General features: G+C 35.5%; 1 protein-coding gene across 8 annotated transcripts in view; it reads right to left on the bottom strand.

Moving 5' to 3' along the window:
- Positions 1-12382, bottom strand: part of MBNL3 (muscleblind like splicing regulator 3) — a 118715-nt gene that overhangs the window by 70867 nt on the left and 35466 nt on the right. The window contains exon 2 of one of the 8 annotated variants that reach the window (XM_045505502.2): positions 859-966. The exons of the other annotated variants lie outside the window; for them this stretch is intronic. The gene's annotated coding sequence lies outside the window, so the exon portion shown is untranslated. The remainder of the gene's footprint in view (positions 1-858; positions 967-12382) is intronic. 8 annotated transcript variants of the gene reach the window in all.

Here is a 12382-nt window from a genome sequence, read left to right on the forward strand (position 1 = left end):
CCAAAGACCTGTCATTAAACTGGCTTTATTATGGGCTGATTGAAGGCTTGATTATCTGCTCTCCAAATCCAGAAAACAGAAATTGCTAAGAAAATTTAAGTTGCTCCAAGAGGTAACTGTGTATTTGAAATGTAGTTGTTGATGATCACATAAAAGAGTCATGACATAACTAGCTGGAGACCTACTGCAAATGAGGTAGGGGCGAGGCTATAAAAGGTGCTTCAGATCAAGAGAGAAATCCTTCGAAAAGATGCTGGATTTTTTTTCCGAGCATGCTCTGTTCTTAGTCTTTATGAAGGGATATTGGAACAACTCAGAAGGATGTTTCAGCCTATACAATAAGTGAGAAAGAAAGCACTGTACAATCATGCATTAAATACCGTGCAGCTTGAGGGTTTGCAGTTTACAACAGTGTCAACCACCAACAATTTCTAGGAACTCAGCTGCGAAGCTAGATTAAGTGTTAATTTACTGCCATTATGCCATGAACCCATACCACAATAACAGGGATTTTTCTAAAGCAGAAGTATCAGACAAATCAACTAATTCAAAAAAAGCAGAATTAAAGTTCTTGAAAACATTTCACTGATGTGTTTAAACAATTTATTCAATACTTTTACAGAATCTGAGTTTTCTGTTTGTACTTTCTGAATTCAAGATGAAATGCAGTATCACATCATTTCTCAGGTACCACTGGCAAATTAAGTATATAGAAAATTCATGCAAGCGTATGCATTCAAGAGCAAACATGTATTTCTCTGAGTCATTCTTCACAGAAATATTTCTAAAATGTATTATATGTAGTTCTGCCTTCTTAAAAAATACTGAACATAATTTGGCCTCTGGTTCGGGTCATACATGCATGTCCTGGGAAGTATTCTAGCTGTCCTCTTTCAGTGGCAGATTGTTGATTGTCACTTCGCTTCCTGTCACGATATCTGCCATGGTGGACTGTCCAGCTCCTTTCTGGGAAACAGAAGAGCCAAACATGAATGTTGAATAAGAGCTAGTTACTCACTCTATGAGGGGCCAGGGGGCAAAGTTCAGGGCTTTCATGCAGAAGGTCTGTGACCACTGTTGTTGGTTTGAAAACCCTTTTGCAATATGTTCCGTGCAGGACCACGTTCTAGAGGGTTAAGGTTGTCAGGCCAATGACCTCTGGAAAAATATTTAAAATGTACTTAAAAAAATAGCCAGATGGGGGGAATGCAAATGAAAACCACAATGTGATACCGCTTCACACCCATTAGGATAGCTATAATTAAAAGAGAGGAAAATGGGAGAAATTGGAACCATCATACATTGCTGGTAGGAATGCAAAATAGCGCAGCTGCCGTGGCAAACAGGCTGACAGTTCCTCAAGATGTTAAACAGTTACCATATGACCCAGCACTTCCATGCCTATGTATATACTCAAAAGAATTCAAAGCAGAGTCTCAAAAGCATATTTGTACACTCATGCTCATAGCAGCACTATTCACAATAGCCAAGAGGTGAAAACCCACCCCAGTGTCCATTGGCAGATGAGTGGATACTCAAAGTGTGATATATCTACATAATGAAATATTATTCAGCCATAAAAGGAATAAAGTACTGACACATGCTACAACAATGAATGAACCTTGAAAGCATGTTAAGCCGAAGAAGCCAATCACAATGGCCACATATTGCATAGTTCCATTTATACTAAAGATCCAGTATATAAAGAAGTTGTGGTGTATATACATATATAATAGAATACTACTCAGCCATAAAAAAGAATGAAATAATGCCATTTGTAGCAACATAGATGGACCTAGAGAGACCATACTAAGTGAAGTCAGTCAAAGACAAGTATCATATGATATCACCTATATATGGAATCTAAAAAATGACACAAATGAACTCATTTACAAAACAGAAAGAGACTCACAGACATAGAAAACAAACTTATGGTTACCAAAGGGGAAAGGGGGAGAGGGATAAATTAGGAGTTTGGGATTAGCAGATACAAACTACTATATATAAAATAGATAAACAACAAGGTCCTACAGTATAGCACAGGGAACTATATTCAATATCTTGTAATAATCTATAATGAAAAAGAACGTATGTATGCATATATATATAACTGAATCACTATGCTGTACACCAGGAACTAATACAATATAGTAAATCAACTATACTTCAATAAAAAATATAAATATCCAGAATAGGCAAATACATAGAGTCAGAAAGAAAATTAGTGGTTGTCAGGGCCTGAGGAAGGGGACAAAGTAGAGTAATTGCTTAATGTGTACAGGTCTCTGTCAGGGGTGACGAAAATATTCTGGAATTAGATCATGGTATCGGTTGCACTATTTTAAAAATATATTAAAATAAAATATATCCACTACCTTGTACACTTTAAATAGGTGAATTGGATAGTACATGAGTTATATATCCATAAAACTAGTACTGCTTTAAGTCTAAAGAGACATGACAACCAAGGAAAAAAGAAGCCTCATAAGTAATGGAATTGGCTACCCTAAACTTTGTTTCTTAGATTCTTCTTAGACACAAATTTATCTAAATAATGTTACTAAGTTGAATTTCAAGAGTAAATTAGTTTTCATACTTGTATTATGGAAAGTACTCTAAAAGTGTACATTCTGTGAATTTGTAAGTTTATATTTGAAGACGTATTCCAATTTAATCCTCTAACTAAATCATATAGGTTGCCTGAACACATTTGCAAGAAAAATAACCAAAAAGAAAAAATATATATAATTACATTTTTTTCTCAGAACATAAATAGTGACTGAGGGTCTGGAGGAAGATTTTGCTACAGAAGTCTATCAAGTATAGAAACAAATCATAAATTTGAATTTGAAATTTTTACAAATGAAAAATGCAAACAGGAATTGGACTCTGACCATGCATTTTATATAAGGCAGGGGGAAGGAAATTTCTTCTTTTTTTAAATTGGCCTGTAACCTCTGATGGGACCCCGGCCAATTCCTCAAAACAGTTCTAGCCAGCACGTGTCCTGCTTCAGACTGGAAGGATTTTTGGAGCTGGCACAGGAGAAGCTAGGTGCAACAAATAAAGACAGCTGGTGTGACAATGGAGAGGCACTCTATTGTGCAGCTCTGCTCATCTTTGCATAATAGCCAGGGAGGGTTTTCCCCTGTGTTTTAAACATCAACTTTGTTTGGGGGACAATACAGCTTTATCTTCACAACCTGACACTTGAGTAATAAGAATTCAATGTCACTTTGCATGATTCATAGTCCTCTAATGTAGAACATAAGTTACCATTTCTTAGTACCGTTGTACTTGTATGGTATTTGCTGTTCACAAGTGCTCTTATTCCATTGCTCTTTGGTGCTCTGAAAAATACTCTAAACCATGAGTGTTAACCCAAATACACTGATGAAGGAAGTGAAGCTCAAAGAGGTTAAATTACTCATCTGAAGTGACAAAGCCTTAAGTGGTAGAACCACGACTCAAGGCAAGGTCCTCTGGCTCCAAATCTCACGCTTAGATCCTGGCAGAGAAATGTAATCTTAAATAAGGAAAGCCAATCATTTTTGTGTAGTATTTATGATTCCTTCTCAAAATTATGTTCATGCCTGTTGCACCGCCGTTTTCATAACATCCCTGCATCGTGCTGCACCAACATTTATCCAGCATCTACTATGTGCCAAGCACTGTTCTAGCTGTTGAAGAAGACTGATAAGCTCCCTGCTATCACGGAACTTTCCATGCTTATTTAAATAGAGAAAAAACCAAAGGCACAGTGAAGTGAAATGATTATGAGAGTTTATGAAGGGCCAGAAGCAGACTCTAGGTGTTCTGATTTCAACACAGGTCTCTAATTTGCCCATGAATGGTACACTAAGCACTATAACTTAAGAACACTCAAACACACACACTTAAAACACTATCGCATATAACTATTAGAGAAATGCAAACCAAAACTACAATGAGGTATCACCTCACACCATTGAGAATGGCCATCATTCAAAAGTCCACAAACAATAGATGCTGGAGAGGGTGGGGAGAAAAGGGAACCCTCCTACACTGTTGGTGGGAATGTAGTTTGGTGCAGCCGTTATGGAAAACAGTATGGAGATTCATCAAAAGACTGAAAATAGACTTACCAAATGATCCAGCAATCCTACTCCTGGGCCTATATCTGGAGGGAACTCTAACTTTAAAAGATATATGCACCCCAATGTTCATAGCAGCACTATTTACAACAGCCAAGACATGGAATCAACCTAAATGTCCATCAACAGATGACTGGATAAACAACAGATGATTGGATAAAGAAGCTGTGGTATATTTATACAATGGAATACTACTCAGCCATAAAAAGGAATGAAATAATGCCATTTGCAGCAACATGCATGGACCTGGAGATGATCATTCTAAGTGAAGTTAAGTCAGAGAAAGAAGAATGCCACATGATATCACTTATTTGTGGGATCTTAAAAAATGACAAATATGAACTTATTTACAAAACAGACTAACAGACAAAGAAAACAAACCCGTGGTTACCAGGAGAAAAGTGGAGTGGAGGGATAAATTGGGAGTTTGGGATTTACAGATACACACTACTATATATAAAATAGATAAACAGGAAAGACCTATTGTATAGCACAGGGAACTATATTCAGTATCTTGTAATAGCCTATAATGAAAAAGAATATGGAAAGGAATATATATATATATATATATATAACTGAATCACTATGCTGTACACCAGAAATTAACACAACACTGTAAACCAACTATACTTCAATAAAAAAAATTTGAAAAACAGTATTGCATAGAAACGAGTCATTAAAATGAATACCCCAGAAATTACTCACACCAAGTCTTAGTGCTCGCTGGATTCCTCTTGAGGAGAGTACTACTATTCCCATTTCATAGATGGGGAAACCAAGGTGGAGAAAGGTTAAGTAATTTAACATCCACAGCTTCATGTAGCTACTAGGTGATCAAGCCATGGTTCAAATCCAGGCATTCAGTTTCCATAAGGAGTGGTCTATTCTTGTTCATTTGATAGCAGCAAGATCTTATTTTGGATTTAGAGTAAAAATATGGGAAACCCAAATGATTTCTGTCTATTATATCTTTGGAGAGCAGGTTAATTTTTGGAATGTTTTTTGCCCAACCATCACTGTGATGCAACTGAACCGGGAGTGGGAGTGGAGATTTCACTTTGAGACACAGGAAGAAACAAGACACATCCCCGAAATACCTGTTTTTCCTTGAAAATAAAAGAACGATTTTTGACTTTTAATTAAGGCTCATCTATAAGAATTCTAGATTAGACATATCATAAGGAAAAATAAAAACATTTTTAGTTTAAAATTACATACACACTAGATTCATTATTAAGTGCTTCCTTTTAAAAAAGTAGATTATATGTTTATTTTAAGGATGCACACTTTTTCTCCTGGACATTTTCTTGATGGTAAAACAAAAGAAATAAATATTTTCTACTGAGATAATGGACACAGTACTTTGTTTCAGAACAGCTTGCTAGACCACTGTCAGCACCTACTTTTGCCCGACTTCCCTCGTCTCCTTTCTTTTGCCTTCCATTCACAAGGCAGCGCATAACATAGAAACACTGGCAACGCCTGGTCCAGGAGATCACAAAGATGCTATCTGGCACCTAAAGCAATATCTGAAGAGGCATTTCTTTAAATGCATTTATCAACCTCCTGAATAAACAATGAAAACAATGTTTTCTTTCTTTCCATTTTAAGCTCTCCTTACATCTGTATTACCTCGGAACTCCTTGTGGCCATTTATTTTGGCTCAACGAATATATGACACACCTGCCACACGCTGCTTGAATTGGCAGGCTGACAAGGTTTAAAAGCTCTCAAGCTTTCAAATTTGCTTCAAGTTCTATTTCCCTCACGTGTTTTGCTTAGTGGTCCACCAATACTCCTTCTTTAGGGCATATAAGAGGTCCTCAGCACTGCAGATGGAAACCAGAATTTCACAAGCATCCTATGGAAAACTGAGGTTTCTGTTTGGAAAAAAAAAAAGTCTGTAAAAATAAGGATATTTTGCCTACAAGCAGAACTTTTTCACTAAGTTTTTTTAAGGTTCATTGACTCTTTTCCTACAATATTCCCAGAGTAACAAATTCAATACATCTTTTACAAAAAGCAGGTAAATCAAGTTATTCCTTTTCATAAAGCAATTAAAGACCCACCTCAGTTCATATATATGATCATAAAAAGAAAAAAAACAGGTGCTACAGCATCTCTTTCAAGCATAGCTTTAGCAACATATGTGACTGGTTTTGTCAGAGGAGTTCATCTTTCTTTTAAAATATAGTTTTTATCCCTTCCCACCCCCTGCCTGGGATCTCAAAATGTAGAATAGATAAACAAGATTATACTGTATAGCACAGGGAAATATATACAAGATCTTATGGTAGCTCACAGAGAAAAAAATGTGACAATGAATATATATGTATGTTCACGTATAACTGAAAAATTGTGCTCTACACTGGAATTTGATACAACATTGTGAAATGACTATAACTCAATAAAAAATATTAAAAATTAAAAAAAAATAAAATAGTATAGTTTTTAAAATAATATATGAAATTACAATAACTTGCTAATAAACACCACTGAAATATTTTAAACTCATCCAATTGAATATAAAAACAGCCTAAAACCTGGATTCGAAGCACTGCTGTTATTAAACAACACTGGTTAACTGCTTGCTTATGTCCATGGGACAGAAACCCCAGTGCCATTAAAAGATCACCAAAAAAGTGGATCTAAACTTGAAGACAATGGGAACTTAACATACTTGGCAATTCAAGTCCTATAATGTTCAAGATCTGAGATGAGAGAAATACAAAATAAGTCACAAGACTGACTACATTTAATATATGCATAGTGGTTTTGCTGAAGATTCATTCAAGAAATATTTATTGGGCATCTAATATGACCTTGGTCCTGATCTAGGTGCTGGGGATACAAAGGTGAACAAGATTACATACCTGTCATGAGAATCATACAATTAGTTTGCCATGAATGGGGCTGGGAGCAGGTGGCGAAAATAAACAAAAAATCTTATCTATCATTCATTTTATAATTTAACAAATATTTATTATCATTCCCTAAAATTCAATTAAATGAGGCCTTTTAAACTGTTCATGTAGAATAACAAATGTTGGCAAGGATGTGGAGAAAAGGGAATTCTTGTGCATTATTGGTGGGAATGTAAATTGGTGCAGCCACTATGGAAAACAGTATGGAGGTTTCTTAAAAAACTAAAAATAGTTACTATATGGTTCAGCAATTCCACTCCTGGGTATATGTCCAAGTAAAATGCAAACAATGATTCAAAAAGATACATGTACCTCAATGTTCATAGCAGCCTTATTTACAATAGCCAAGATATGGAAGCAACCCATGTGTTCATCAACAGTCGAATGGATAAAGAATATGTAGCATATATGCATACGGAATACTACTCAGCCATAAAAAAGAATGAAATGTTGCTATTTGCAACAACTTGGATGGACTTAGAGGGTATTATGTTTAGTGAAATAAGTCAGACAGAGAAAGACAAATACTGTATGGTATTACTTATGTCTTGAATCTAAAAAATAAAACAAACTAGTGAATATAACAAAACAGAAACAGACTCACAGATATAGAGAACAAACTAGTGGTTACCAGTAGGGAGGGTGGGGCATGGTAGGGGATTAAGAGACACAAACTACTGTGTGTAAGATAAATAAGCTACAAGGATGTATTATTGTACAGCACAGGGAAAGCAGCCAATATTTTATAATAACTGTAAATGGACTATAACCTTTAAAAATTGTGAATCACTATGTTGTACACCTGAAACTTATATAAGACTGTCAATCAATTATATCTCAAAAAAATAAATAAAAATAAAATTTAAAAATGCTCATGTGGGAAGATATCAGTTAATCAACAAACATTTATTGTGTACAAGAAGTATATGCACAGACTTGTGTCACATGCTTCTGGTAAGTCAGACGAGCTTTAAAACACTGTTTCTGTACTCAAGAAACCTCTAGTGAGTTGGGGAGACAAGAACAACGTAATATTAAATAAAAGCAAACAATGTAGACAATTGAGAGCAAAATTCAGTCACATTAACAACAAATGCGATGAGAGTTCTGAGAAGGGAGTGTCACTCAGGCCTGAGGTCGCCAAGGGAGTTTTTGACGAGGAGAAAGTGGAGCTGGGCCTTAAAGAATGAGAAGGACTTGGGTGAGGGTGGAGGAGCAGAGAGCATTCCTGGAAAGAGGTAGCGTGAGAATGAGGATGAGAAAAGAAGATTAGGTGCCAGGTATTTGTAGGATGGTGAGCAGACGTGGGCTGGCTGGGATGGCAGGTTCATCCTGTGGAAGAGAAATCACGTGAGGGTGGCTTCTGAAGAATCTGGAAAATGACTCAAGGAGGACCTGTTATAGAAATAGGAGCTGCCTCAAAGATTGTAAGCAGATTTGAAACTTAGTGGCCACAGATGCAGTATGGTAACAATGACCTGCCCTTGGAAAATTGTTTTATTTAGGGAGTCCACAACACACAATCAGAGCAAAGTTTACGCATCCACCCTATTCTGGAAGAACAAAAGATGAAAGGGAAGTGGGTGGAGGTCAGAGCGTTTCTGTCTAGTTTACAGGCTCTGTGAGGACAGGACAGGCAATGATTCAAGTCAGCCTGGCATGGAAAGTGGGTAAAGAAACAAACTGAAAAGTGAAGTTTCTTGCTTTCATTTTGCTCATTACACATTTATCAATGACCCCCATCATTAAGGACACATAACTGTATTCCAATTTTCTGAATTTACTCAAATGCATTTCAATCTTAATGTCTACAATGTAAATTCCTTTAAAAAACGTAGTTGAAATTTCAACAAGGATTTTTTTTTTCCAGTTAGATTTCGTTACACAACAAGCTCATGCCAAGAGTTAAATTTAGATAGCAACTTTTTGGCTGTAATGGCACCCTGTGAATTCCTGCTACAGGACTTTAACCAGCACCCCAGTAGCTGGAAAGTATTCATGCTCCTCCCAAAGTACATACTGAATTGAACTCAGTTGAATTTTCAGGGCCAATTTACTCACTGATAAGATTTGGTTGAACATTCACTATTCACCAGGACACAAACACACGCACACACACACACAGACAAATTGCAAAACAATCAGAAGCTATCACAAAATTTTTATTTATCCTGTAAATACTTAATAAACAGCTCAAGTAACTGTCTAGTCAAACTTGTGGGTCACATAAGGATGACTATTTGTCAGAGAGGCAAACTAAAGCAGCATCTAAGTGACTTGATCATGTAAATGGATTCATCACTGTATCTAGCAGGCATCCAGTGAGGGCTTCCTTACCTGAATTCATCACTGGTACTGTGTCCAATAAATTCAGGTTCACAATCTCAGCACAAAACCTGTAATCCTTATTAGGAGAACTTATAAAACAAGTGAAGGGTAGAGAAAAAAGCTTTGCGGCTAAAAAAATTGGGAGAGGACCAAATGTACCCTGATTTCAAGGACCAAATAATTTAATACATCAATGCCAAAACTTCTAGTAGACTTGAAGGGAGTTTTCTGGGAAAGTAAAAAAAAAAAAAAAAAAAAACCCAGAAGAGGACAGGACTCTTCCAAACTCATTTACAAGGCCTGCAGTATTCTGATACCAAAACCAGCCAAGGATGCTACAAGAAAGGAAAATTACAGGCCAGCATTCTTGATGAACATAGATGCAAAAATTCTCAACAAAATATTAGCAAACTGAATTCAGCAATATATTAAAAGGATCAGAAACCATGATCAAGTGGGATTTATTCCAGGGATGGAAGGACAGTTCAGCATCTGGAAGTCAGTTAGTGTGATACACCACATTAACAACACGAAGGATGAAAATCATATGATCATCTGCACAGATGCAGAAAAAGCATTTGACAAAATTCAACATCTATTTATGATAAAAACTCTCAACAAAGTGGGTATAGGGGAATACCTAAACATACTGAAGTCCATATATGACAAACCTACAGCTAACATCATACTCAATGGTGAAAAGCTTAACACTTTTCTGCTAATATCAGGAACAAGACAAGGATGCCCACTTTCAGATACTTTAAGTCAACATAATATTGAGAATCCTATCCAGAGCAAATAGGCAAGAAAAAGAAATAAAAGGAACCCAAATTGGAAAGGAAGAAGTAAAGCTGTCACTATTTGCAGATGGCATGATATTATGGATAGAAAACTCTAAAGACTCCATCAGAAAATTTTTAAAACTAGTACGTGAATTCAGTAAAGTTGCAGGATACAAAATCAATACACGAAAGTCTGCTGTGTTTCTATACACTAATGGTGAGCTACCAGAAAGAGAAATTAAGAAAACAATCTTACTTACAATTGTATCAAAAAGAATAAAATAACCAAGGAATAAATTTAACCAAGGAGGTATAAGATCCATATGTTGAAAACTACAAGACATTGATAAAAGAAGTTGAAGAAGATAGAAATAAATGGAAAGATATTCTGTGCACGTGGATTGGAAGAATTAATATTGTTAAAATGTCCATACCACCCAAAGCAACATACAGGGTCAATACCATCCCTACTAAAAATTCCAATGAGTTTATTTTTTTTTTTACGAAAATAGAACAAACAGTCCTAAAATTTGTATGGAACCATAAAAGTCCTTTTAGCTAAAGGAATCTTGAAAAAAAAAAAAAAACAAAGCTGGAGGCATCACAGTCCTTGATTTCAAAGTATATTACAAAGCTATAGTAATTATGGTATTGGCATTAAAACAGACACAAGATCAATGGAATGGGATAAAGAGCCCAGAAATAAACCCACCCATACATAGTCAATTAATTTATGACAAAAGAAGCCAAGAATATACAGTGGGGAAAGGATAGTGTCTTCAATAAATAGTGTTGGTAAAATTGGACAGCCACAATGCAAAAGAATGAAATCAAACCACTATCTTACACCATACACAAAAAATTAACTCAAAATGAATTAAAGATTTGAATAGAAGACCTGAAACCATAAAACTCCTAGAATACAACATAGGTGGGAAGTTCCTTGACATAGGTCTTGGCAATGATTTTTTTATAATTTGACACCAAAAATAAAAGCAACAGAAGCAAAAAAAACCCCAAAAAACAAAAAACAAAAAAACAAGTGGGACTACATCAAAATAAAAAGCTTCTGCACAGCAAAGAAAATCATCAACAGAATGAAAAGGTAACCTAGTGAATGAGAGGAAATATATGCAAGTCATATATCTGGTAAAATTCTAATATCCAAAATATATAAAGAACTCATACAACTCAATAGTGAAAAAAACCCCAAATAATTTGATTTAAAAATGGGCAGATGATCTGAATAGACATTTTTCCAAAGAGGATATACAGATGGCCAATAGATACATGAAAAGATGCTAAACATCATTTATAATCAGAGAAATGCAAATAAAAACCACTATGAGACATCACCTCACACCTGTTAGAAAAGCTATTATCAAAAAAGACTAGAAATAACAAATGTTTGTTGAGGATGTGGAGAAAAGGGAACCCTTGTGCACTGCTGGTAAGAATGTAAATTGGTACAGCCACCATGGGAAGCAGTATAGAAGTTCCTCAAAAAATTAAAAATAAAACTACCATATGATATAGCAATCCCAATTCTGGGTATTTATTTAAAGGAAAAAACTATTTTGAAAAGATATATGCACCTGTGTTCACTGCAGCAATATTTCTAATAGCCAAGATATGGAAGCAATCCAAGTGTCTATTGATGGATGAATGGATAAAGAAATTGTGATTATTTATATAATGGAATATTACTCAGCCATAAAAGTGAATGAAATCTTGCCATTTGTAACAACATGGGTGGACCTTAAGGGCCTTATGCTAAGTGAAATAAGTCAGACAGAGAAAGACAAATACCATATGATTTCTCTTATATGTGGAATACACACACACATGTATAAAACCCAAGCACTCATACATACAGAGAACAGATTGGTGGCTGTCAGAGGTGGGGGTTGAGGGGGTGGGAGAAATGGATGAATTTTTTTGTTTGTTTAAATAAAATGAATTTTTTAAAAAGAGTTGGAATGAAGAGTTTGGAGCACAGACAAGGAGAGAATTTTTTTAACATTTTTTAATTGAGTAATAGTCATTTTACAATGTTGTGTCAAATTCCAGTGTCGAGCACAATTTTTCAGTTATACGTGAACATACATATATTCATTGTCACATTTTTTTCACTGTGAGCTACCACAAGATCTTGTGTATATTTCCCTGTGCTATACAGTATAATCTTGCTTATCTATTCTACATTTTGAAATCC

The sequence above is a fragment of the Camelus bactrianus genome, chromosome X (genome assembly GCF_048773025.1).
Source record: "Camelus bactrianus isolate YW-2024 breed Bactrian camel chromosome X, ASM4877302v1, whole genome shotgun sequence".
NCBI lineage: Eukaryota > Metazoa > Chordata > Mammalia > Artiodactyla > Camelidae > Camelus > Camelus bactrianus.